We start from the raw sequence: 25676 nt of genomic DNA, 5'->3' as shown, positions 1-25676 counted from the left end.
TCCGAGAAGCTTCTTCAGTTCTAAGGTCAAATGGTGGAGAGTCCCAGATATAAACCTAGTGGGAGTGACCCCCCACAGAGGGACAAAAGGACCCCCTGATGATCCTCTAATCGCCTGAGCCAAGGTGGGAAACTGGGCGTGGGTCCAAATCAGCCAGAGTTTCGGGTGTGTTCATTGTGAAACCTGGCCCCACCTTATCATGCAAATTCCTGAGGTCAGATGGCCCAGGATGTGAGTGGGCGTTAAGGCGTCTGGGAAGGGATCTCAAAACTGGATTATAGATGGCAGAGAGTTGGTGTCGTAAACCCCCGCCTCTGTTCAAAGACGGTCGCTCACAGTGGACATAGATGGCTTCTTTCACTCCTCTTTCAAACCATCTGTCCTCTCTGTCCAAAATGTGAACATTGGCATCCTCGAAAGAGTGTCCTTTATCCTTAAGATGCAGATGGACTGCTGAGTCTTGTCCTGTGGTGGCTCTCAAAACGTGCGGCTATCCTAAATGGGCGTTCTTAAAGTCAGCAAAGAGGCACAGAAAAGAAGATCAGACACCAGCGAGGGAGGACAGACGCAACAACACTGTCATCCCCTATGTAGCCGGCGTATCAGAGAAACTCAGAGTTTTCTCCAAGCATGACATCCCGGTGCATTTCAGACCCAGCAACACGCTCAGACAGAAACTGGTTCACCCGAAAGACAAAACTCCAAAACACAAACTTAACAATGTGGTGTATGCTGTACAGTGCAGCGAGGAATGCTCAGACCTCTACATCGGAGAGACCAAACAGCCACTTCACAAGCGCATGGCACAACACAGAAGAGCCACCTCCACAGGACAAGACTCAGCAGTCCATCTGCATCTTAAGGATAAAGGACACTCTTTCGAGGATGCCAATGTTCACATTTTGGACAGAGAGGACAGATGGTTTGAAAGAGGAGTGAAAGAAGCCATCTATGTCCACTGTGAGCGACCATCTTTGAACAGAGGCGGGGGTTTACGACACCAACTCTCTGCCATCTATAATCCAGTTTTGAGATCCCTTCCCAGACGCCTTAACGCCCACTCACATCCTGGGCCATCTGACCTCAGGAAATCGCATGATAAGGTGGGGCCAGGTTTCACAATGAACACACCCGAAACTCTGGCTGATTGGGACCCACGCCCAGTTTCCCACCTTGGCTCAGGCGATTAGAGGATCATCAGGGGGTCCTTTTGTCCCTCTGTGGGGGGTCACTCCCACTAGGTTTATATCTGGGACTCTCCACCATTTGACCTTAGAACTGAAGAAGCTTCTCGGATGAGAGGTGAAACGTCTTCAAGCAACTTAAAGAAGTCCAGACACTTTTCTTTGCAAGCTCCTTTGACTACGATGACCTGGATGACTGAGAACCTTCACAGACATATTCTGTTAACCATAACTTTACACAAGCATCACCTGCATTTGGATGATTGTCCCTGAAAACCTAATATAAAATCTCCATTTGCATATAGTGGTATTTTATTAAACATAATTTGATGCACATTAGAAGCAGTTAAATCAAATAAATGTGGAGTAAATTACTAACTATGCAAAACCTTTACTCATTAGTGAGTAAAAGTTGGAACAAGAGGCTAGTCGGTTTGGCCTCGGTCACCAGTGAAAGCATATTATTTGTTAATTTCAGCACAGGATAACAAATTGTTAGGAAATTCTAACAGAGGTTCTACTCTGTTCTACTATCCACAAGTTACCCAGGCATTGTTAGGGTCCTGCAACAGAAGCAGTGATGGTTTAGTCTGTATTTATCATGCTATGGTGTTGGGGAAAAGGCAAATGTCATGAAGCTCTCCTATATCACAGTGCTGTGACACAAAACTCATTTAAAAATAGCTTAACACCAACGAAATATAACAAAATAATAAAAAAAAGGTTCATAGATTTTTCATATATTTTCAGCTAACAATTATGATGTGCTAAGAACAAAGTATGACTTTGATTTGAATGATGATTTATTGTTACTGTATGTTTGTTCTGTTTTACAATGTAGTTTGAAGCAAGACACCCTTTTATCATTGATGCAGTAAGTTTGGAGCAAGGGGCTAAGGAAAGCATTGTCAATACAATGACCTAGCCAACAACTGAAAATGACTGCATCTGTGTAAGGTGGGTGTTTTGTGGTGTGTGGTATTTTTTATATGAGAGAGGAACACTGATCAGGCTGGTGGGTTCTTTCATTCATTTAAGCAGTGAAGTAAAGAGGCTCATTAGTGGGGCAATTTTAACAACAGAATGATGGCGCCTGTGTTTTAATGATGATGCTGTAAGAGTATGATGGAAAAGAATATTATCTAAAGATTATCTGAAGCTATCACAATCACCGTAACACATTTTGTTCAAATTACCTGAAGTAGATATGTCACAATGTGATATAAACAACAATATACAATCAGTAGTATTAAGAAAAATACTAAACATACATTTGGCTCCTCATATTTATAATAATGATACATTTTTTTTAGGTAAAGTATTGAATTGTTTATCTTCTTTCTGGATACATTATGTGGGAAAATGTTTTGTTTGATGCAGCTTTACTTATTTTTCCATACTGATCATCCATCCATCCATCCATCCATCCATCCATCCATCCATCCATCCGCTTCCGCTTATCCTTTTCAGGGTCGCGGGGGGCGCTGGAGCCTATCCCAGCTGTCATAGGGCGAGAGGCAGGGTACACCCTGGACAGGTCGCCAGTCTGTCGCAGGGCCTCCATACTGATCAATTTTTAAAAATATATTTTTAATATTATTTAATATTTAATATATTTTTAATATGTTTTAATATAGTCTGTGTAACACGACAAAGAATGCAATGATACATGCTGTAAATACGCCCCCTATCCTGTAAAACTTAACAAAGAAAAGCTATTATCCTTCTCCATCCCATCACTACCTGGAAAAAAATGCTATAACTGTAGTAAACTTTTCAGTCAGCACTCCTCGACATCAATCACTCAGTGAAAAATGCTTCAAAAATAGTCACTGCTATTAATGTATTCTACATTATGAGAACAGTCCCACCTCCCACCAGACTTAAAGGCAGGCAGGCTGATAAATGTGTCTGCCACTTCCCAGAAAAAAAAGGTTAGGCTATAATTCGAAAACACAGTAATATCATAGTAATGGCAATTTTACATTAATGTTTACCAAAAAGAAAAAAAGTAAGAAAAAAGATGGAAATATCTTTACTGCTGGTGTCTTTTATGTCTGAACCCATTGAAAAACAACAGATTCATTGTGAACTATGTAGAACTATTTTGACCACTGTGGTACCAAGGCCAAAGACTTGTAATTCTCCAATTTAAACTTAGTATTACACACCTTATACAGATAGCCATTGTTTAAATGTTCATTTATTTGAGTTGTCTTATCTTGTTTGAGTGCAAATTTTAAGACCTCAGAGGTCAATGCAGGTTTCCATCTGAACACAGTTATTTGAAAGATTGGCCAAAAGATTACTTTGAATGCGGACTATAGCCTTTACATCCCTTCAAAAACCAAAACGGTACCTGCATTTTCTGTTCCCTTTTCTTCCTTGGTTGTTCTCAGGGACCAAGCAGTAAGGGATAGAGGACACAAGTGTTTAACTCAAAAATATGGAGTTTTATTGACCCAAAATATGAAAGATAAGTACCAAAGCCAAAAATTTAAACAGGCAGACCAATAAAAGAGGTGGAATTCAATAAACTAAGCTCAAAATAACAACTAACAAAGCCTCAAACAAATGTAAGCCAAACTGACCTGCTGAAATGACACATAAGGGAAGTTAAGTACTAGCTTAGCTAAACCACATAACACACAAGGGGAAAACAAAAGGGCTGCCATATAACCAGCTAACAATTCAAATTCAAATTCAAATTCAAATTTTATTTGTCACGTACACAGTCATACACAGTACGATATGTAGTGAAATGCTTGGACAACTGCTCGTGACCTAAAGAAAATAAAAAAGGAAAGGCTATGAATAAGATAGGAAATAAATATGAAAAATTAAAAAGGGTAAATTTAACTAGGAAGGAATAAAATATAAATTAAGGTTAAAAATGAAATAACTGTACAACACAAATTAGAATGAAGGGTAAATTTAACTGGGAAGAATAAGATAAAATATATAAATTAAAGTTGAAAATAAAATAACTGTACAACAAAATACACAATATAGAACTATATAAGAATGTATGAAGAAATCTAAATATAAATAAATATATACACAATAACAGCAGCTGTACAAGTATTAACTGGAAATGAAGAATATAGTGACCAGTGTTGTGCAAAAACAATGTCCAGAAAGTCCAGTGTGTGTGTGTAAGAACCATATGTGTGGGTCAGTACTGTGTGGTGGTGTGATTGAGAGACCGTATCGCCTGCGGGAAGAAGCTCCTCCTCAGTCTCTCTGTGTTGGTCTTCAGGGAGCGGAATCGCTTTCCTGACCTCAACAGAGAGAACAGTCTGTTGTTGGGATGGCTGAGGTCCTTCACGATCTTCCTGGCCTTGGTCCAGCACCGCCTGCTGTAGATTGAGTGCAGGTCAGGGAGCTCGGAGCGGATGGTGCGCTCAGCTGACCGCACAACCCTCTGTAGAGCTCGTCTGTCCTGCATGGTGCTGTTCCCGAACCAGGTTAAGATGTTTCCCGCCAGGATGCTCTCTGTGGTGCACGAGTAAAAGTTCCTGAGCACCTTGGAGGGCAGTTGGAAGTCTCTCAAGCGTCTGAGGTGGTAGAGACGCTGTCGGGCCTTTTTCACCACGGTGTTGATGTGACAGGACCATGACAGGTCCTGCGTGATGTGAACTCCGAGGTATTTGAAGCTGTCCACTCTCTCCACTGGGCACTCGTTGATGACGGGGGTCTGGTAGTTCCTCTCCTGCTTAGTGCTGAAGTCCACTATCAGCTCCTTTGTCTTACTGACGTTTAGAAGGAGGTTGTTCCTCTGGCACCAGTTCTCCAGATTCCTAATCTCCTTCAGGTAGGCCGTCTCGTTGTTATCAGAGATCAGGCCCACCACGACGGTGTCGTCAGCAAACTTGATGATGGTGGTGGAGCTGGTAGTGGCCACACAGTTACACAATTAAACAAACTCCAAAACCCACCAGGCAATGAAGCATGTGGTTCAGTCCAATGAGGCTGTCAGCAATACTTCAGATCCCCAAGCCCTTTGCCACACCTTTTGCCAACTGGGAAGGAGAAGCCAAACCCCCAGGTAATTCAAAAAAAGAAAGGGGTGTCCAACTCCAGGCCTCAAGGGCCAGTGTCCTGCAGGTTTTTAGATGTGTCCTTGATCCAACACAGCTCATCTAAATGTCTCAATTACCTCCTCAACATCTCTCAAAGTTCTCTAGAGGCCTGGTAATGAACTAATCATTTGATTCAGGTGTATTGACCCAGGGTGATATCTAAAAACTGCAGGCCTGAGGCCTGGAGTTGGACACCACTGTATTAATATAACATAAAACAGAACTTTGACCTTGCAGTGTTGATATGTGTGAACTCCATATAGACATTGTAAGGTGTGACGGAAAAAAAAAAATCAATATATTGGACAAAAAGTAAAATATACGTAAAGTAGTGACTGTAAAGTAAAATTAAGTGATGCAAACTAGTGGCGAGGTGTGGATCTTACCATGTGTGGCTTGCCATCACAGTTTGTGATGGCAAGTAGCTTGTAAATGGTCTGTATTTGTATAGCGCTTTACTTGGTCCTAAGGACCCCAAAGCGCTTTACACTATACACAATCATCCACCCATTGGTGATGGCAAGCTACATTGTAGCCACAGCCACCCTGGGGCGCACTGACAGAGGCGAGGCTGACGGACACTGGCGCCACCGGCCCCTCTGACCACCACCAGTAGGCAAGAGGTGAAGTGTCTTGCCCAAGGACACAACGACCGAGACGGTCGGAGCCGGGGCTCGAACTGGCAACCTTCCGATTACAAGACGAACGCCCAACTCTTGAGCCACGATCGGCCCCCTTGTTTCGGTGTATATGTAGAAAATAATGAAAAGTTTAACTTTTGTAATGTAATTGTAAAAGGCAAACTTTAACTCTATATTCATTATATGTAAAGTGAAATACTTTGAGCTTTGTTTTGTTTAAATTTGGGTAATTATGGCTTAAAGATCATCAAAACATCTGAAAGTATGTTAATTTATACACTCTGTATTTGGAAGGGGCTCCTTTATTATGAAATAACTGAATCAATGCTATCAGTACTATTCAGAATTTTTAAGTAATGCAATATTGGACTGTGATGTTGTCTTGGACTTCCTTGCATCCTCTGTATTTTTTAAAGACATCTTACCCCAGAGATATGTCATTTGTCAAGTTCATGTGTTGGCCTTTTCATATTATTCTTAATTCATATTTTTCCTAATACTATTACAAATGTAGTCATTGCCAGAGTCTTTCACACCAGCACTGAAAGGTCTTTTGAACTAATAGAATTAAGGGCACAAGTTCATTGATGAAAATCGAGGCAGGTGTCATGTCCTTTTGCTTTAGTAATGACTGCAGTCTGATTTGTAAAACTGAAAGGAGGCATTCAGACCATCCATGCCAAAGAAAAATGAGACATCTACAGTTCAGCAGACTTGGCCTGACACATGTCTGTGCCTGTCTCCTTAATGTAACACATTCTCACTCCCATCTCATATCATACTGATGCTTGGTCAGGACCCAACTGCGTGACACGCATGGGGCATCACTTTTCAACTGGTTAGTGCTTCAGAATAGGAGAATAGAGCTTGCTGGATCTGGAACTACATTTTTTTCAGTTTTTCTTTCATTTTCTTTTCCCAAAAATACAGCAAGAAAAGGAAAAAAAAACTTGTCAACTATGTCATGTGGATTCAGTCACCAGCTCTCCTCCATATCAAAATGAAAGTTCTCATTTTCCAGACATCTTGGAAAGAACCTTTAGTTGTAATGAAGACATACAGAGAGACATTTGCCTCAAAAGTGTTGCAAATGTGTTCAATATGATCTACAAGCGTAAACAAAAATTTAATCCACAGATCATGTCGCATGCGCATGTGGGATATTGAGAAAAATTTAAAGCTGTCAGCTTTAAAAACAAAACACAAATGCATGTATACACAGTTTTACACTGTAATTAAAAGCAGCGTAATTTTTTGGATTTGAGCAGAGCTGGCAGACGGAAATCGGGCTCAAAACCTCAAGTGGGGATGCAGGGTGATCCGTGCGTATGAGGCGATTTGTTTACAAGTATTGTAAGTGAGTGAGCGAGATGTACATGTAGTTTGAGACATTTGTACCCACAGAAAGGTTTTCAAACCGTAGAACAATCAGATTTGTGAGCTGAACTTAATAAATTGTGTGTAACTAATCAGTATATATTCAGGTTTCGAGGTACACATTTGTTAAACAGTTTCACGTGTGATCAGATTGCTGTATATTTGTGTGTGGATTGAAGCATGTGCTTGTGAATCCTCAAAAGTTACATACAAATCTCTGTACACATTTGTAAATCTTAGCTTACACTTGTGGATGATATTGTATACATTTGCAACACTTTTGAGGCAAAGTTCTTTCTATAAATCCCACCCTGACAGTGGGTTGCTGTGATGTTGCTGAGTTCCTCATCCATGAGCTAGTTAAAGGTCCTTTGTTGAAGCAGGTGCCTATTACAACATTTTCCACCTCCATGTGGAGAAACAATTCTCAATATATCTTTGAGGAAAGGATAGTAGACTCAGGGTCTAGTGGGTGGTTAACTGTGCGCTATTGTCCAACCATCGAGCATGGTGACACCTGACTGTGTCCCTCACAATAACACAGGTCATGGCAACTGCTCTAGTCTTGATGAATCCAGAGTTAACTCATCAAGGAATACTACAAGCTCTGTGTTTAGCCACACGACCTTCTGATAAAACAACATACTGGCCCCATGTTGTCGTGGTACTTCGATTGTAGCCCCAGATATTTCTGTGAGCATCGCATTTTTCTCGGTTTGCTTTACTACTGCCCTGTCTCTGTGTACATTTGAAAATTCTGTATATTTTTGCAGTCGTTTTTGAATTTTGTGTCTAGAGTTTTGAAGAACGGCATCCTAGTTTATACTAAACTAGTGCCAAAATGGATTTGGTGGTGGAACACTAGAGTCTGTGTCCCATTTTTTATATGAAAATCTTTAACCCTTCATACAACCCATTGATATTTACAATCGATTTTGAAACAGTAATGGGAAAACATACAAAGAAAGAAAAAAGATAAATAGAAATCTATTCTAATTCAGGGCTGGACAATCAAATAAAAAGGGGAAGTCATTCTTCTGCACAATAGATGATATTACAATATATTCAGTCTCTCCCCCGCTGTCTCTCTGATTTACAACCCTCTGTGGAGATTTTGGTTTTTAAATCTCTGTTCCAGATATTTAACTTTTATTGGCAATCCTCTGATAGGCACGATGTAAGCACATTTTAAAAGTCTGATGTATTGTCTTTTCCTTTTAACAGTCCTTTGACATAATTATTTCAACAAGTGATTGCAGGGGTTCAGTAGGATAATCATGTTGTTATGCTTTAACAAACCTGTTACTGTTAAAGATGGCTTAGAATTCATTCTTCACACAGTTCAGTGTTTGCTTCTGTTTTTTTTCCTGAGCAAAGTGACAAAACATATACAGGAACAGTGATGAAAGAACAAGGAACACTGAACTATGGAGTAGTGTCTCTTTTAGATTAGCTTACTGACGATGTGGCTATACGTGCCATGGTCTTCCTCGTCCTCTCAGGTGCTGACCTGCATTCGCTTTGTTTTTCTTCTGCCTGTAGGGGTGGCTGCCCTAGATTCCACTGACACACCTGATGTTCATCTATAATCACTAACAGTATATAGCCCCAGTTATCCTGCCCAGTCCTTGCTGAATTGCTAAGCCACACCGTCTGAGTTTACTCTGGCGTGCCTGCCTGCCTGCCTGGCTTCTGGGGAAACATAGCTGTCATACTGTTTCTAACATAGAAATACTCATCAAAGTTCAAATCTGTGAAGTCAGTTAATCTCCTACTTCCTTGCCAAGAAAAGACTGTGAAAACCTGTTAATAAACCCGTGAAGACTGCATCAACTTACCTGAACCCTGTAACCTGTGAAAACAAGAAACCTTTACCTGCTTGTCAACCTTGGAGTAACTCATCCTGTGAAGAAACACAGACTTGAGATTCTTTGCTTCTAAATAAATCTCCTCTTTGAATAACTGCAAATAGTCACCTATTGTTTGCTTAATGGTATTCATTAAAATCTTTGAACTGTTTTCCACTGGACCCTGGCAATTAGTTTTTTTGAACAAACTGTGACAGTGTGTTAAATGTGTTGCAAGCGTTCCTGACAGTGTTTTTGGCAGGTTTTTAAATAAAGATTGTTGTTGTTGTTGTTATTATTGCTTTAGTCAGCAGGTGCTCAGCTTTTAAGATGGGCAGTGAGTGTGATAGTGCTGATTCTTTGACAATAATGCTTAAACAAAAGATTGATATTGAGTTACAGGAAATTATTTTTAGGTGCTTTAATGAAAAACCAAATTCCACTGTGATCTGTAGATCTTTTTCTTTTAAATTACTGAATACCATGCCTCTAGAAAGGTTGCTTTTTCATATTTCTCCCAGTTATTTCCAATTACCTAATTATTACTTTGTTAGACTCATAAGCATGCAAACAGTCATTAGTTTGTATATGTGTAATATGGTTAGCAATAATTCCCATAGAGTAGACTGTGACTGTTTTGAGACTGCACACATGTACCTAATCCTGGTTTCTTCCTTCTAATCTACTTTCTTTGTAAAGACCACTGTGATCAATGTTTTGTTTATTTGCCTGTGTAATAAGCAAATTATGCTAAGCGGGAAAAGTCACCTCTAGCATTAACCTGCTTGCATTTTAATCAATGACTTAAGTGATTTTTATCAGGATGCCACAGGCAATGAGGTGATAGAGCCAGTTACAGAATAGAATCTGTCCTTTTAAATGTCAAAGAGATTTAGTTCTCTTCTTTAGTGGTTCTGCTAGAAAAAGCTATTTCTCCCAAAGTCACTGATCCAAGCAGCATTCATCATACTGTATTTGGAATTAATGGCCTTATTTATTACATCCAGTGCAATTCTGATAAAATTATAGTATTGACTTCAAACTTTGTTTTGATTGAGTCAGTTGTGCTTCATCAGATTACTCTTTAATTCTAATTAGTGAAGCACTACTAGCCATCAGTCGGTAGTAAGGCAAATTAGAAAAGGTCATATTACCTATTCTAATTATTCCACCCAGTTTACTTCACTGTGTGCAATTGCCAGGTGATAAAGATACTGATATTCTACTGAAAAAAGATTCCATGTATTTCATTGTACTTAGTAGTTTGTTTGTTTACAAAAATGCTAGTTAAAATTGTATTTTATGGTTTAAGACTATGTTCTTTATGTCAAATTCTTTACAGTTCTCAGTCACTAATCCAGATTTGTCAGTAAGAATTGCTTAAGAAAAATCATACAATTGTACTTATTTGCTAACTACTCTGTTATAGCGATGGGAATTCCTGCACTTTTTAGAGAACCGGCTCTTTCGGCTTGGCTCATTAAAAAGAGCTGACTCTTTAGGCTTCCAACTGGCTCTTTAGGTTGTTTTTTTGCTTTATTTAATTTATTTTCGAAAACAATATAAAATTATGCACAAAAGGAATTACTAATGTAAAAAAAAGTGGTTTTATTTATATACATTTATATATAAATATATACGGGGTCCCCTAGAGACAGAAAAGTCACTTCTTGCAAGAATCAGCTTTTAATGTGTAGGAGTATATGGGACAACTGGCAGAAAATGTCACACGATAAAGAAAGAAAACTTACAGTACAGTGGGGCAAAAAAGTATTTAGTCAGCCACCAATTGTGCAAGTTCCCCCACCTAAAATGATGACAGAGGTCAGTAATTTGCACCAGAGGTACACTTCAACTGTTAGAGACAGAATGTGAAAAAAAAATCCATGAATCCACATGATAGGATTTGTAAAGAATTTATTCGTAAATCAGGGTGGAAAATAAGTATTTGGTCAATAACAAAAATACAACTCAATACTTTGTAACATAACCTTTGTTGGCAATAACAGAGGTCAAACGTTTACTATAGGTCTTTACCAGGGGCCTGTTCTTCGTACCTCGCTAAGTAAGTTAGCTGGATTAGATTGTTGACGATTTCGCGTGATCTTGGATCGTTCGGTTCCCCGAAACTCATCCGGGACTTGCTGTCATAGCAACAGAGCCGTAAGCGTAAACCTGCTCGGGAGCAGGTTTACTTTATGTAAACAGGATTAGATCGCGGCCACGCAGGTATGTCCGCTTCATTTATACGAAAGCAACAGCGATATTCCACCACTGTTTCACCATAAATAAATAACATCAATGTAACTAAAGATAATGCAGCACTTGATCCTTTTATTGATGTCACACAGATACATACAGGTCATTTCCTAAAAAAGGGAAATGTACTATTAACATTCTATTACATGTATGTGATTATTACAGATGTAATTCATATTTCAGAGTAGTAATTGCAAATCACTTCGTGTAATCAAGATGAGAGACCACGGCTATAAAAGCGAAGGTGGATTTGGGAAGTCTGTCGCAGCCATGTCCTGTCCATTTACGCGAGAAACCCATTGCAGAAGGTGCAAGATTGATAAGGAGAGTCCTCAGAATCCAGCGTATATTGCGGGACAGACAGGATCCTTTAGCTCAGCGCGACAGTGTGCTCATAGAGAGATATCGATTTTCCCGTGAGGGTATTATTCACTTAACCAACTTGTTGACGAGGGGGTGCAGGACCACCACCTGTCTTTTTTTTGCTCTGCCCTTTTCTTGGTTGCTGTTATGAACAAACAAATAGATTATTTCAGGGTCTCTTTCCAAGAGACGAAAAGCAATATAAGTGATAAATATTACCATTCTGTAGAATATTCTTATATTCCACTTTTACTTGTTCCCATGTTCTAGTGGGTCCTGTTGTGGCTCTAATGTGAAAGGGGATATAATATAACAATATAATATAATGTAATATAATATTGGATAATATAGTGTAATATAATAAATCTATGAATAAATAATAAAGTGACTGAATAGTGGTATTGTCATGCGCTTTGGGTGCCTTGAAAAGCGCTATATAAACCCACTCCATTATTATTGTTATTATTGAATTACTTACGAGTTTAATTTGTCAGCAACTTCCTGCCAGCCCTCTCTCCTTGCTTTTGCAGCCTTTGCAGTGTTCCCTTGCGTTTTAATTAAACTCTGAAACTCCTGAAATCCCTCAATCGAGAGTTCTTGCTCTGCTGCCGGAAAATACCGAGCGCGCCCCTTCGACATTTTCGCCGACCAATCAGCGGGTTGCCGATCAATGTTTCTACTATCGATGCGTAGCCCCTTTTACGACACCCAGTGATGTCACATTACTGCGTCCAGCTGTACTAATCGTCAACAACAGGTGTGTTCGGGGAACCGGATTAGCGAGCTCACGGTTAGCGCGATGGTTTGGTCTTGGATGTGTCATTTGATCTTGGATGTAGTGAGCGACGTACGAAGAACGGGCCCCAGGTTTGCACACACAGTAGCTGGTATTTTGGCCCATTCCTCCATGCAGATCTTCTCGAGAGCAGTGATGTTTTGGGGCTGTCGCCGAGCAACACGGACTTTCAACTCCCGCCACAGATTTTCTATGGGGTTGAGGTCTGGAGACTGGCTAGGCCACTCCAGGACTTTCAAATGCTTCTTACAGAGCCACTCCTTTGTTGCCCGGGCGGTGTGTTTTGGATAATTGTCATGTTGGAAGACCCAGCCTCGTTTCATCTTCAAAGTTCTCACTGATGGAAGGAGGTTTTGGCTCAAAATCTCACGATACATGGCCCCATTCATTCTGTCCTTAACACGGATCAGTCGTCCTGTCCCCTTGGCAGAAAAACAGCCCCATAGCATGATGTTTCCACCCCCATGCTTCACAGTAGGTATGGTGTTCTTGGGATGCAACTCAGTATTCTTCTTCCTCCAAACACGACGAGTTGAGTTTATACCAAAAAGTTCTACTTTGGTTTCATCTGACCACATGACATTCTCCCAATCCTCTGCTGTATCATCCATGTGCTCTCTGGCAAACTTCAGACGGGCCTGGACATGCACTGGCTTCAGCAGCGGAACACGTCTGGCACTGCGGGATTTGATTCCCTGCCGTTGTAGTGTGTTACTGATGGTGACCTTTGTTACTTTGGTCCCAGCTCTCTGCAGGTCATTCACCAGGTCCCCCCGTGTGGTTCTGGGATCTTTGCTCACCGTTCTCATGATCATTTTGACCCCACGGGATGAGATCTTGCGTGGAGCCCCAGATCGAGGGAGATTATCAGTGGTCTTGTATGTCTTCCATTTTCTGATGATTGCTCCCACAGTTGATTTTTTCACACCAAGCTGCTTGCCTATTGTAGATTCACTCTTCCCAGTCTGGTGCAGGTCTACAATACTTTTCCTGGTGTCCTTCGAAAGCTCTTTGGTCTTGGCCATGGCGGAGTTTGGAGTCTGACTGTTTGAGGCTGTGGACAGGTGTCTTTTATACAGATGATGAGTTCAAACAGGTGCCATTCATACAGGTAACGAATGGGGGACAGAAAAGCTTCTTACAGGAGACGTTACAGGTCTGTGAGAGCCAGAGATTTTCCTTGTTTGAGGTGACCAAATACTTATTTCCCCCCCTAATTTACGAATAAATTCTTTACAAATCCTACCATGTGAATTCATGGATTTTTTTTCACATTCTGTCTCTCACAGTTGAAGTGTACCTCTGGTGCAAATTACTGACCTCTGTCATCATTTTAAGTGGGGGAACTTGCACAATCGGTGGCTGACTAAATACTTTTTTGCCCCACTGTAAATGTATTGGTTTTATGCATTTTAATTATTATATATGAAACTGACACATTCACTTCTGGAGGGAATCAAAAAGTCCCCCATCTCATTTGTTTTCAGCCTCAAGATCCTGCTGCATGATATTCTCTTAAATCTCAAAAAAAGAAAGGAGAAGTGTTTTTTCCTCCTGCTGGCAGCAGTGTTGGTCAAGTTACTTGAAAAAAGTAATCAGTAACTAATTACTGATTACCTCCCAAAAAAAGTAATCCCTTTACTTTACTGATTACTTATTTTCATGGGTAATTAGTTGCTTAGTTACTTTTTAAAACACGATTTATCCCCTAAATAGGTAATAAAGCAATAGAGCTTTCAGCCCAATTCTACTTTTTCTGCATAACCCATTATGTAAAATGTAATCAAATGAAAAAGTCTCTTTTTAAAACTTGTTTTATTAGTTTCAATCTTTTAACTTTATGCATCAAGCAAACATTAAATTATATGCAACATTCTCTGACTGGAAGAAATTTGTTTAACATTTAAACCTATTTTCTGCACATTCCAGCACATAAAATAAAATCGTTTTTTGTGTTTACACTCACTCTTTCAAATAGATGCAAGTAAAACACAGCAGAAAATAAGTAAAATCAAAGACTCAGCGGTCCTGTTGCTCTATTTTCACCTGTATAGCAGGAGTGCGGCAGGCGGGGGTTTGCCCTGGTGCACGTGTGCCGCAGCGGTCAGTGGAAGAATACGGCAGTTTCTCTGTGAATTTCACATTCCAGCGACAGCGTATTTGGTGCTTGCTCGGACGTTTAGGGGGTTTTCTGTTGTAAAAAGAAGTTTTCTTCCTACACAATGAGCAGCGGACGCTAATGTTTTTGTCACTTTTTACAAAATCAAACTCAAAGTAAGGTCAGTACTTCCACGCTTTAAACGCTGCACGCTCATACTCTCTCCCGCACTCGATATATTATCCATTATATTATCCACAGCTGTTGCCACGAACGTCGCACTCGCTTACGTCATTGTCATGAGACACTCTCGCAAAAAAAAATCACAGTTTTAGTAACGCAGTAATGCAGCGTGCTTATGGGAAAGTAACAGTAATCCAATTACCTTTTTTGGAATAGTAATCCCTTACTTTACTCGCTACTCGAAAAAAGTAATCGGATTACAGTAACTCGTTACTTTCATCTCTGGCTGGCAGAAATTGCAATTAAGCCTATGTGTAGCTCTTTTTTTTTTTTTTACAGTTGAAATTCCATTGAATTTCAAGCACCCAAGCCAAGTCTACAAAAACACACTGACCTCAAATGCTAGAAAACAAGGTTATTATAAATGTTCTCATGTAATAGTCTTGGAAGGTGGAACACACTTGGAAGGTGGAATATTTGGTATAAACATATTAAATGAAACTGGGTGAAATTAATACTGATTTTAGACAAAGTTGTGTGACTCTTCAGGCTTCCTGCAACTGATTTCATCTAATACAGTATTGTGGCGAGCTCAGAAAAGGAGGAGACAGAGGTAACGTCTGGTCTTGCTTCCCGCAGAGTTAGCCAGGGAGCACAGCTGTTTATTATTATTCATCAGACGAACACACAACGCTAACACACCCGCTCGGCGCAGCTCTAGCGTAACAACAACAAACACTCTCTCCACCCAGAAACACACAGTCGCAGAGAGAGAGCGTCACCTGTAACCATGGCAACATAATGCTGCCGCCAGGACATAGCTGTCAAAACAAAACCCCAAACAGCCCTGACCCGCTACATAGCCCCCACCTAAGGGGTCAGTCGTCCCCGACAACCCCATTACCCAACACAAAGTCCTGCAAATGTCCATGTGTCTTCTTTCAGCGCACCGACCGATCTCGACCGGTGGGGGAAGAGTCACTCGGATCAGAACATGGGGTGCCACCAGCATCCCCTGCCTCGGCGGCTGCTGGAGCGAGTGGTCGGTATGGTGAGACTCTGTCCTGGTGCAACACGACCATGTGCCCCTGGGCCCGGCATGCGGACCTGGTACACCACGTCTGTTAGCCGCTCCACGACCTCCGCCGGCCCTTGCCAGTGACTGCAGAGCTTGGGGGATGCTCCTCTCTTGCAAACCGGGTAGTACACCCAAACCTTTTCGCCAGGCACGAAAGCTCCCCCTCAGCACCTGGTGTCACAGGCTCCTTTCAGTCTAACTCCGGTGCTGGCCTGGGCCTGGTGGGTGTAGTCATGAACCACCCGCGACTGCTCCCTCCACCTCCTGTAGCAGTTCATGGCCACCAACACGCGCCAGTTCCCTGCCTTGGTGACGGGGAAAGGCCCTAGGATGTCTACTCCCACTGTCTCCATCGGCGCCCCCACCTGGTGCTGCTGCTGCAGGGGGGCAGTGGAACGTTGAGTGGGGCCCTTCCGTCCCGTGCAGGTGTCACAGCAGTGCACATGAAGTTCCACATCCTGTCGACAACCAGGCCAGTTCAACCGTCCCCTGAGATGGCGGAGAGTTTTGGCATTCCCATAGTGGCCGGCCCCCACCGAGCCATGGACAAGCTCGAGCATCTGCTACTGCAGCGACCGAGGCACCAACAGCTGCAGGAGACCCTTGCCCTGACCGGGGGCCCGCCATCTCCGGTATAGAAGGCCATCGTGGGCCTTCACTTCGGCCCCCTGTCCTGACACCCCTGTCCAGCCTGGGCGTCGTGCCGCCTCCAGCCAGGCCCCCACCTGAGCCAACGTCGCATCAGCCTCCTGCTCCTGCTTCAGCGAAAGGCAGAGCCGGTGTTGATGGTGTGCTGGACCAGCCGCGTCTGCCTGCAGTCTTCGTCACTAGCGGCAATGATGTCCACATTCTTGTCCGCTGGTCAATGGTGAGACCTACGCTGCTGCGCTGCCAGAGGTCATCAGCAGCTTGAGTTGTCTCGGTCGAGGGAGGTTTGTTGGGCCTAGAGGCTGGGGCTGAGGCGAGTAGAGATGGTCCAGAGCCATCGGCATCCAAAGTCTGTTGAGTGGCAGCTGCCTGAATCCTGGCTTGTCGGTCTCTGGTCCCCTCCGTTCCCTTTTTTTGACCGCACTGGAGGGCCAGAGTAGAGCAGGGCAATATGACCAAAATATTTATCACGATATACATTTGAAAATTTGCGATAACGACATAACTGACGATATAATTGACACTAGACAAAATACTTTACAACTCCACAACTTTATTAGTGCAAAAAAACCCCATCAATGTATTTTCACTTAAACAAGCAGCTGTTTTTTTATGTTTAAAGTTATATAAAAATTTAACAGTGCAAATGCAAATTCCTTGCTGACAGTTTAACCAAAAGGCATTTCCAGTGGAAACTGGCCAACATATCCTCAGCATAACCATGTGTAATAGCCACAAAACTTAAAAAGAGGTTATACACACACAATACGGTAATATTATGTTGGAGACAGTATGTATCACTCTGCGAGGTTCCTGCCTACGATAGCCGTAATGCTCCGACAATCCATCAAGCGGTGTGGGTTCGTAGCTTAGCAAAGTCGTACTAAAACATTTGACAGATTTCCGAGCGCCGTGTATCACATAAAATTGGTTCGAGGTCAGTAAACACAACCCCAAACAGCCCTGACCCGCTACAATATGTTCAAAGTACAAATCAGTAAGCAATAATTAGCAAACAGTATTAAGCATTAATCTATTTAAATTAATGACTACTTTTAGTTTGAGTGGAAAATACTCAGAACACAAAAGAGGGAGAATAATGATATAACATTTTAAAGTACAGATTTTCACGATAGATGCAATCTACATTGGATACTTTCACGTCTGTTCTTCCTCGTCTTTTTGAATTTTATATGCATTTGTCACAGTGCACATATTCTGCCACTGTGTTAGTATTTGCTGTTTATTAATGCACTATTTTACATATAATAGGTTTGCACACAGCTCTATAGGCTGGAGCATATTAGATGTAGCCGAGCTGATGTTTGTTTACATTGTTAAAGATGTACATAGCCCTTTACACAGGGGACAGACAGGTCAAGAAGGGTAGAGCTATGTAAGATCATCCGTATCTATACCACAATATTTTTAATTAGACACAAATGTCAGACCAAATATTATCATATTTTTTAAATAAAAATATCCTCCCATTGCCTACACACACACACACACACACACACACACACACACACACACACACACACACACACACACACACACACACACACACACACACACACACACACACACAGAGAGAGGTGTTATGCATCCTGCACCATAGTTCAAGCATTCATGGGGAAAAATACATAAAGAAAATTGTGTTTTTACACGAGGGATGTTAATGTCATACATCAAACTCATAAAGTCCTCAATAAAAATCAAATACACAACCGCATTACATCAATAATAACAATGCTTTAATTTTACAATGATGAAAAACAATTATACCTAAACAGCTCATCAATATTCAATTATCAGTTTCTGCTATTAATCTAGGTCGAGTTTCAGAATGAAATTCCAGTGACAAATCTTATTTGTTCCTTACAACATTACTACTTTTTTTTTTGAATGTTGGGAAGTCAGACACACTACATTTCAGCTTCAGCAAAGCCTCTCGGAATTTACTGTTCATTACATTACATGAGTTGTACTGAGTTGTCTGACAGAGTTTAACTATATGTTGTCAGACTATAGATCTATGTCAGCTAATTTAAATGTTTTTGTGTCTGTTATTTTTTTTGTTTTATTTAATTTGAAAGGTTATGAGGAGGAGGCCCCTTTGGAAAAATCTGAGTGGACTCCCAGAATGGCTAAGATGAGGAGGGGTATGATAGACTGCAAATCTAAATATGGTCCGATCCTGCTACTTAATGTCATGTGGAGACTGAAGAAAATCCCAGGAATGAATCTGAAAAACGAGATTGGTTTTCACTGTGTTTAGCACATTTGCATTCCCAAGGCACAAGCACACGGTTCTTAGACAGAGTGCTCTGTCTGCCGCCATGGTGTAACATTGTCAAGGAAATGCATTTTTAGTGTTGAGTATAATTCATAAAGAACTGGTTTATACAATCTGACAGTGATACATACTTTAAACCTTAAGTACAGATCTGAAACAACCAAAACTGACCAGCTTTTTACAGTTTGTGACAAAAACTGTGTAAACCACATATTTTCAGAATTCATATATATATATATATATATATATATATATATATATATATATATATATATATATATATATACACTCAGAATTGAGGGGATCGAACTACCAGAAGGCAACATTGCAGACTTTGAGGACATCAAACTGTACATGGGCATCTCACACGCAAATGGAAACCATGAAGAGTCTGCTGGGAAAGCTGTAAGTACCTGCAGATGCTAGAAGGTAGAGCATACATGGAACGCCACAACCAAGTGGCTGGCATAGTATACAAAAACATCTGTGTGCTCATCTGTCTCTGTCGAGTATGGCCTGGAAGTCCCGAGGTCAAAAAGGGAGACGCCCCCAAGGTGGTGGAGAATGACCGAGTTAAGATCCTGTGGGACTTCCAGATACAGACAGACAAAATGGTGATGGATAACCAACCGGACATAGTAGTAGACAAGCAGAGGAAGACGGCAGTAGTGATAGAAGTAGCATTACTGAACGACAGCAACATCAGGAAGAAGCAACACAAGAAACTGGAGAAGTACCAAAGACTCAGAGAAGAGCTTGAGAAGATGTGGAGGGTGAAGGTAACAGTGGTTCCAGTGGTAATCGGAGCAGTAGGTGCTCACATTGTGCAAATAAAAAATTGTCATCCTATGTAAAACCAAACAGGTTAAATGGATTAAATTTAAATTGCAGAAGTACACTTTGTACATACTGAAAGTGACTATATATGTTACTGTACTTCCAATTAAGAAGAACAACTGCTAAATAAAACTGATTTCTGAACAAGGAAATGGTCCAAAAAGGTGGAATGAAAAAAAAAGCATGACATTTTGACCTGGGGTAATATGTCACCTGTCTTAAATCTATTTGAATATCTGTAAACGTATGTTAAAATGCAATGCAAAGCAGCTTAACCTCTCCAGCAAAAAGTGGCTAAAAATTTCATCTCATTGACATACTTGTGAAAGATTGGTATCATCCATTCCCAGAAGGATCAAATATGTTGTCAGAAATCAAAGCATGCATCTCAGCAAAGTAAGGATTCACTCAGTGTTATTAAAGTTGTTCGACAGTGGATTCTAATGTAGTTATATCAAACGCAAACATGTAGTCGTGTTTTCTCGTATATTAATAAAGTACATTGGAAATAACTATCACTTATCGATTCAATTTTCATTGGCCCCACTTTGAGAGTCACCACCATCGCTAAGCAGCGATTACTCTGTAAAATGATCTGAAACACATGGTCTCATAATTACCATTTAGCAACACAAACTTGCAGGCTACAGCCCCACACACCAAATCCCTATCCTAATAAGGACACACGTGATCGTTCTCTAAGTATTTAGATATGAACACAAAGCTAACAGCACAAGTCAATGATGACACCAGCACAAACACAGTTTAAAGTGATCGCCACAAGGATACTTTAGAAACATGAACAGGTAAAAATGGAGCTGCGGCCTTCAGTTTGTTAACTGTAAAAGTTCAGCAGTGGATGATTTCACCACAAATGATGGCTCACTTCAACATTTACTGAGCACTTAACTTTAACATCACTCTGGGCTCTTGACTTAGCATTAGCATGCTATCTGTGCAGGTACAAGTTGTGTTAACAGTGTAATGCAGTTGTTTCTGTCCTGGAGCAGTCTTTACTTTACCACCACGCTCTCAGCTTTTTGTGCAATAAAAATAAGTAATGTCCATATCCACACTGCACACTGTGGCACTATTTTCCTCCTCTGACACATGAACTGAAATCAGCTAATCGTACCGGGAGCGCAAGAATCGATAAGCGGGATCGATAGGCAGGCAGACTAACGATTCCAGGGAATTGGACTGCTGGGAACCGGTTGTGTACAAGAACCGGTTCTCGATTCCCATTCCTAAGTGAGACTCAGCAAAAAAAAAGAAAAAGAAAAAACAAATTTATAAGATAAATAGTTATAGACATATTCTTCCACATGTATGAACACATAGGGCAGACAGTCACTCTGCCTCAGTGCACCTTTTTTCACTCAATGAAATTCAATTATGAAAAGAAAATGTTGAATCATCACAATTACTCAATGGATATAAAAATGAGATGCAAATAAGTGTGGTACTATGCATTTGAGGCATTTTGTCACACCATAATGGTATAATGCTGATAAGGAAAGCAAGGCCACAATAAATTTATTCGCACAGACAGAAATAGAGAAAATGACTGAAAACTATGAAGAGGTTCAATTGTAGTACATGGAAGCAAATGTGTACATAATATGGCCATAACGTAATATAAATATTGGAGGGGTAGTGAAAATAGCAGTAACAAAATTATTATATTGCAGTATTCCATTTGAGATTAGCTTGTAATGTGCTGATTTTATGTGTAATGGCTGTTTAATATAAAACACAAAGCCAGTATTTATGTTCAACTAATCATTCAATTAATACGCTTTTACTCCCAGCATCTGCTGAGAATAAAAAAAATCTTTCTTTGGATAATGTAACAGCTCCATTCATGGCTTAAGTATACCATTAACACTGACTCCATCGTTTTTGGAAATGCCAGCCAGCATGTCTGTCTATTTCAACATGGCAAATTTGAACCATGACAATTCACACTGCTCTGTTTCACCCTGATCACTGTGCAGTCAAGATGCCAGAATCTCGTTAGCCAGTCAAAAGCCACCAAATCTTAGCCCTGATGCCTGCTTTGCCTCTACAAGACAAAATGTTCTATGGTGTGTGTCTGTCTGTAGCATCTGTCAGACCCACTGGTGGTGCCAAAGACTTATCTCCTGTTAGCTACAGTCATTTGCATATGTCCTTGCAGTTGTTTGGCATGAGCCCATAATGACAAGAGGGGGCAAGAAGACTTGTAAAAGAGCTGAGAAACGGTTATGACAGATCTTGTCCGATTTTCTCGTTGTGTTAATGCTGTTAAATATGGGCAGTAGGCCTTATGTTGCAGAGCACTTGCTTTATTTGTTGTGTGCATGAGTTACTGCTGTCTCTATGAAATTAAATGAAATCCTTCACTTGATAATAGTATAGTTTGATTGAGAGTGGATGGTTATATCTGTGTCTTACAGCTGCAATGACAATGTATTTTTCGGTTGCCAGGTAGCTACCTGAGAGACAGTTGGATCATAATCTGTGGATTTCTGGGGACTTCTTGTGCTAAAAGTTTATTATTTTGTGTACAACATGAACATATAAATTAAGCTAGGAAACTAAATGTAACACAAGACTGGTTTTTATCAGTTTATCAATTTTAACTCACCTCACACCAAAATATTAAGAACACATTATCAAAGCATGATCAAAAAACATAGAGTTGATGAATGCATGTTATTCTACAGGGAGTGCAGAATTATTAGGCAAATGAGTATTTTGTCCACATCATCCTCTTCATGCATGTTGTCTTACTCCAAGCTGTACAGGGAGTGCAGAATTATTAGGCAAGTTGTATTTTTGAAGAATAATGTTATTATTGAACAACAACCATGTTCTCAATGAACCCAAAAAACTCATTAATATCAAAGCTGAATGTTTTTGGAAGTAGTTTTTAGTTTGTTTTTAGTTTTAGCTATTTTAGGGGGATATCTGTGTGTGCAGGTGACTATTACTGTGCATAATTATTAGACAACTTAACAAAAAACAAATATATACCCATTTCAATTATTTATTTTTACCAGTGAAACCAATATAACATCTCCACATTCACAAATATACATTTCTGACATTCAAAAACAAAACAAAAACAAATCAGCGACCAATATAGCCACGTTTCTTTGCAAGGACACTCAAAAGCCTGCCATCCATGGATTCTGTCAGTGTTTTGATCTGTTCACCATCAACATTGCGTGCAGCAGCAACCACAGCCTCCCAGACACTGTTCAGAGAGGTGTACTGTTTTCCCTCCTTGTAAATCTCACATTTGATGATGGACCACAGGTTCTCAATGGGGTTCAGATCAGGTGAACAAGGAGGCCATGTCATTCGTTTTTCTTCTTTTATACCCTTTCTTGCCAGCCACGCTGTGGAGTACTTGGACGCGTGTGATGGAGCATTGTCCTGCATGAAAATCATGTTTTTCTTGAAGGATGCAGACTTCTTCCTGTACCACTGCTTGAAGAAGGTGTCTTCCAGAAACTGGCAGTAGGACTGGGAGTTGAGCTTGACTCCATCCTCAACCCGAAAAGGCCCCAAAAGCTCATCTTTGATGATACCAGCCCAAACCAGTACTCCACCTCCACCTTGCTGGCGTCTGAGTCGGACTGGAGCTCTCTGCTCTTTACCAATCCAGCCACGGGCCCATCCATCTGGCCCATCAAGACTCACTCTCATTTCATCAATCCATAAAACCTTAGAAAAACCAGTCTTGAGATATTTCTTGGCCCAGTCTTGACGTTTCAGCTTGTGTGTCTTGTTCAGTGGTGGTCGTCTTTCAGCCTTTCAGGCTCAAAAGCCTACTACCAATTAAGCATATTAGGTGATGTGCAACTCTGTAATGAGAAGGGGTGTGGTCTAATGACATCAACACCCTATATCAGGTGTGCAGAATTATTAGGCAACTTCCTTTCCTTTGGCAAAATGGGTCAAAAGAAGGACTTGACGGGCTCAGAAAAGTCAAAAATAGTGAGATATCTTGCAGAGGGATGCAGCAGTCTCAAAATTGCAAAGCTTCTGAAGCGTGATCATCGAACAATCAAGCGTTTCATTCAAAATAGTCAACAGGGTCGCAAGAAGCGTGTGGAAAAAGCAAGGCGCAAAATAACTGCCCATGAACTGAGAAAAGTCAAGCGTGCAGCTGCCAAGATGCCACTTGCCACCAGTTTGGCCATATTTCAGAGCTGCAACATCACTGGAGTGCCCAAAAGCACAAGGTGTGCAATACTAAGAGACATGGCCAAGGTAAGAAAGGCTGAAAGACGACCACCACTGAACAAGACACACAAGCTGAAACGTCAAGACTGGGCCAAGAAATATCTCAAGACTGATTTTTCTAAGGTTTTATGGACTGATGAAATGAGAGTGAGTCTTGATGGGCCAGATGGATGGGCCTGTGGCTGGATTGGTAAAGGCCAGAGAGCTCCAGTCCGACTCAGACGCCAGCAAGGTGGAGGTGGAGTACTGGATTGGGCTGGTATCATCAAAGATGAGCTTTTGGGGCCTTTTCGGGTTGAGGATGGAGTCAAGCTCAACTCCCAGTCCTACTGCCAGTTTCTGGAAGACACCTTCTTCAAGCAGTGGTACAGGAAGAAGTCTGCATCCTTCAAGAAAAACATGATTTTCATGCAGGACAATGCTCCATCACACGCGTCCAAGTACTCCACAGCGTGGCTGGCAAGAAAGAGTATAAAAGAAGAAAAACTAATGACATGGCCACCTTGTTTACCTGATCTGAACCCCATTGAGAACCTGTGGTCCATCATCAAATGTGAGATTTACAAGGAGGGAAAACAGTACACTTCTCTGAACAGTGTCTGGGAGGCTGTGGTTGCTGCTGCACGCAATGTTGATGGTGAACAGATCAAAACACTGACAGAATCCATGGATGGCAGGCTTTTGAGTGTCCTTGCAAAGAAAGGTGGCTATATTGGTCGCTGATTTGTTTTTGTTTTGTTTTTGAATGTCAGAAATGTATATTTGTGAATGTGGAGATGTTATATTGGTTTCACTGGTAAAAATAAATAATTGAAATGGGTATATATTTGTTTTTTGTTAAGTTGCCTAATAATTATGCACAGTAATAGTCACCTGCACACACAGATATCCCCCTAAAATAGCTAAAACTAAAAACAAACTAAAAACTACTTCCAAAAACATTCAGCTTTGATATTAATGAGTTTTTTGGGTTCATTGAGAACATGGTTGTTGTTCAATAATAAAATTATTCCTCAAAAATACAACTTGCCTAATAATTCTGCACTCCCTGTAGTCAATGTCTTAAAATGGCATTTAAGTTAACTGAAGACTGCCAAATTGAGTGGGCCAAGTTTACAGGTGTAATTGTAACTTTGCACACTTTGTGATTGTGACTAAAGTCTCAAACATAATGGATTTAGTTTAAACAAACAAAAAAAGACCCAATGTATTCATGAAAACCTCAGGTCAGCTGAGACTGAAGAAGTCACATGGATGAGTGATGAAGTGTTTCTCCCACTGAAAACGCTACATCCAGATGAACAGGATCAACTTTTGGAGATCCACGAAAGTTGCACTTGCACACAGTTCAGGTCAATTCAATTGAACTTATTAGTGCAAGTGCTTTAAATTGTAAGGTTAAGACCCTTGACTTTCACCATGACAAACAAAGGACAAAAGGTCCTAAACATCATCTCCTAGTCAGTAAACATACATGAGACAACCCATATCATTGACCATGACTGTAGAGTTCGTTCTCCTGCATATACCTGCTTAGTTTTATGTCTGTATTTTCCATGGTTGTTAAGATATTGTGTTCGCAAAATCAGCTCTCCTACAAACATAGAAACACTTTCAATTGTAAAGTATACTGCCGTAAATGGCAGTGCCAGGCACCATGTGTCTCTGCAGCCTGCCCCCCCAAAACAAAACACTGACTTCCCTATCACAGGTAATGCATTTTCTAAATGCAAAAGTTCTATTGTTTT

The 25676-nt window shown here is 40.8% G+C and overlaps 1 pseudogene; it reads right to left on the bottom strand.

Annotated features, from left to right (window-relative positions):
* Nucleotides 1-235: 235 nt before the first annotated feature.
* Nucleotides 236-25676, bottom strand: part of LOC113028785 (uncharacterized) — an 81262-nt pseudogene continuing 55821 nt past the window's right edge.

This window comes from Astatotilapia calliptera, chromosome 1, assembly GCF_900246225.1.
Source record: "Astatotilapia calliptera chromosome 1, fAstCal1.2, whole genome shotgun sequence".
Taxonomy (NCBI): domain Eukaryota; kingdom Metazoa; phylum Chordata; class Actinopteri; order Cichliformes; family Cichlidae; genus Astatotilapia; species Astatotilapia calliptera.
This window is presented reverse-complemented; position numbering and strand designations above follow the sequence as displayed.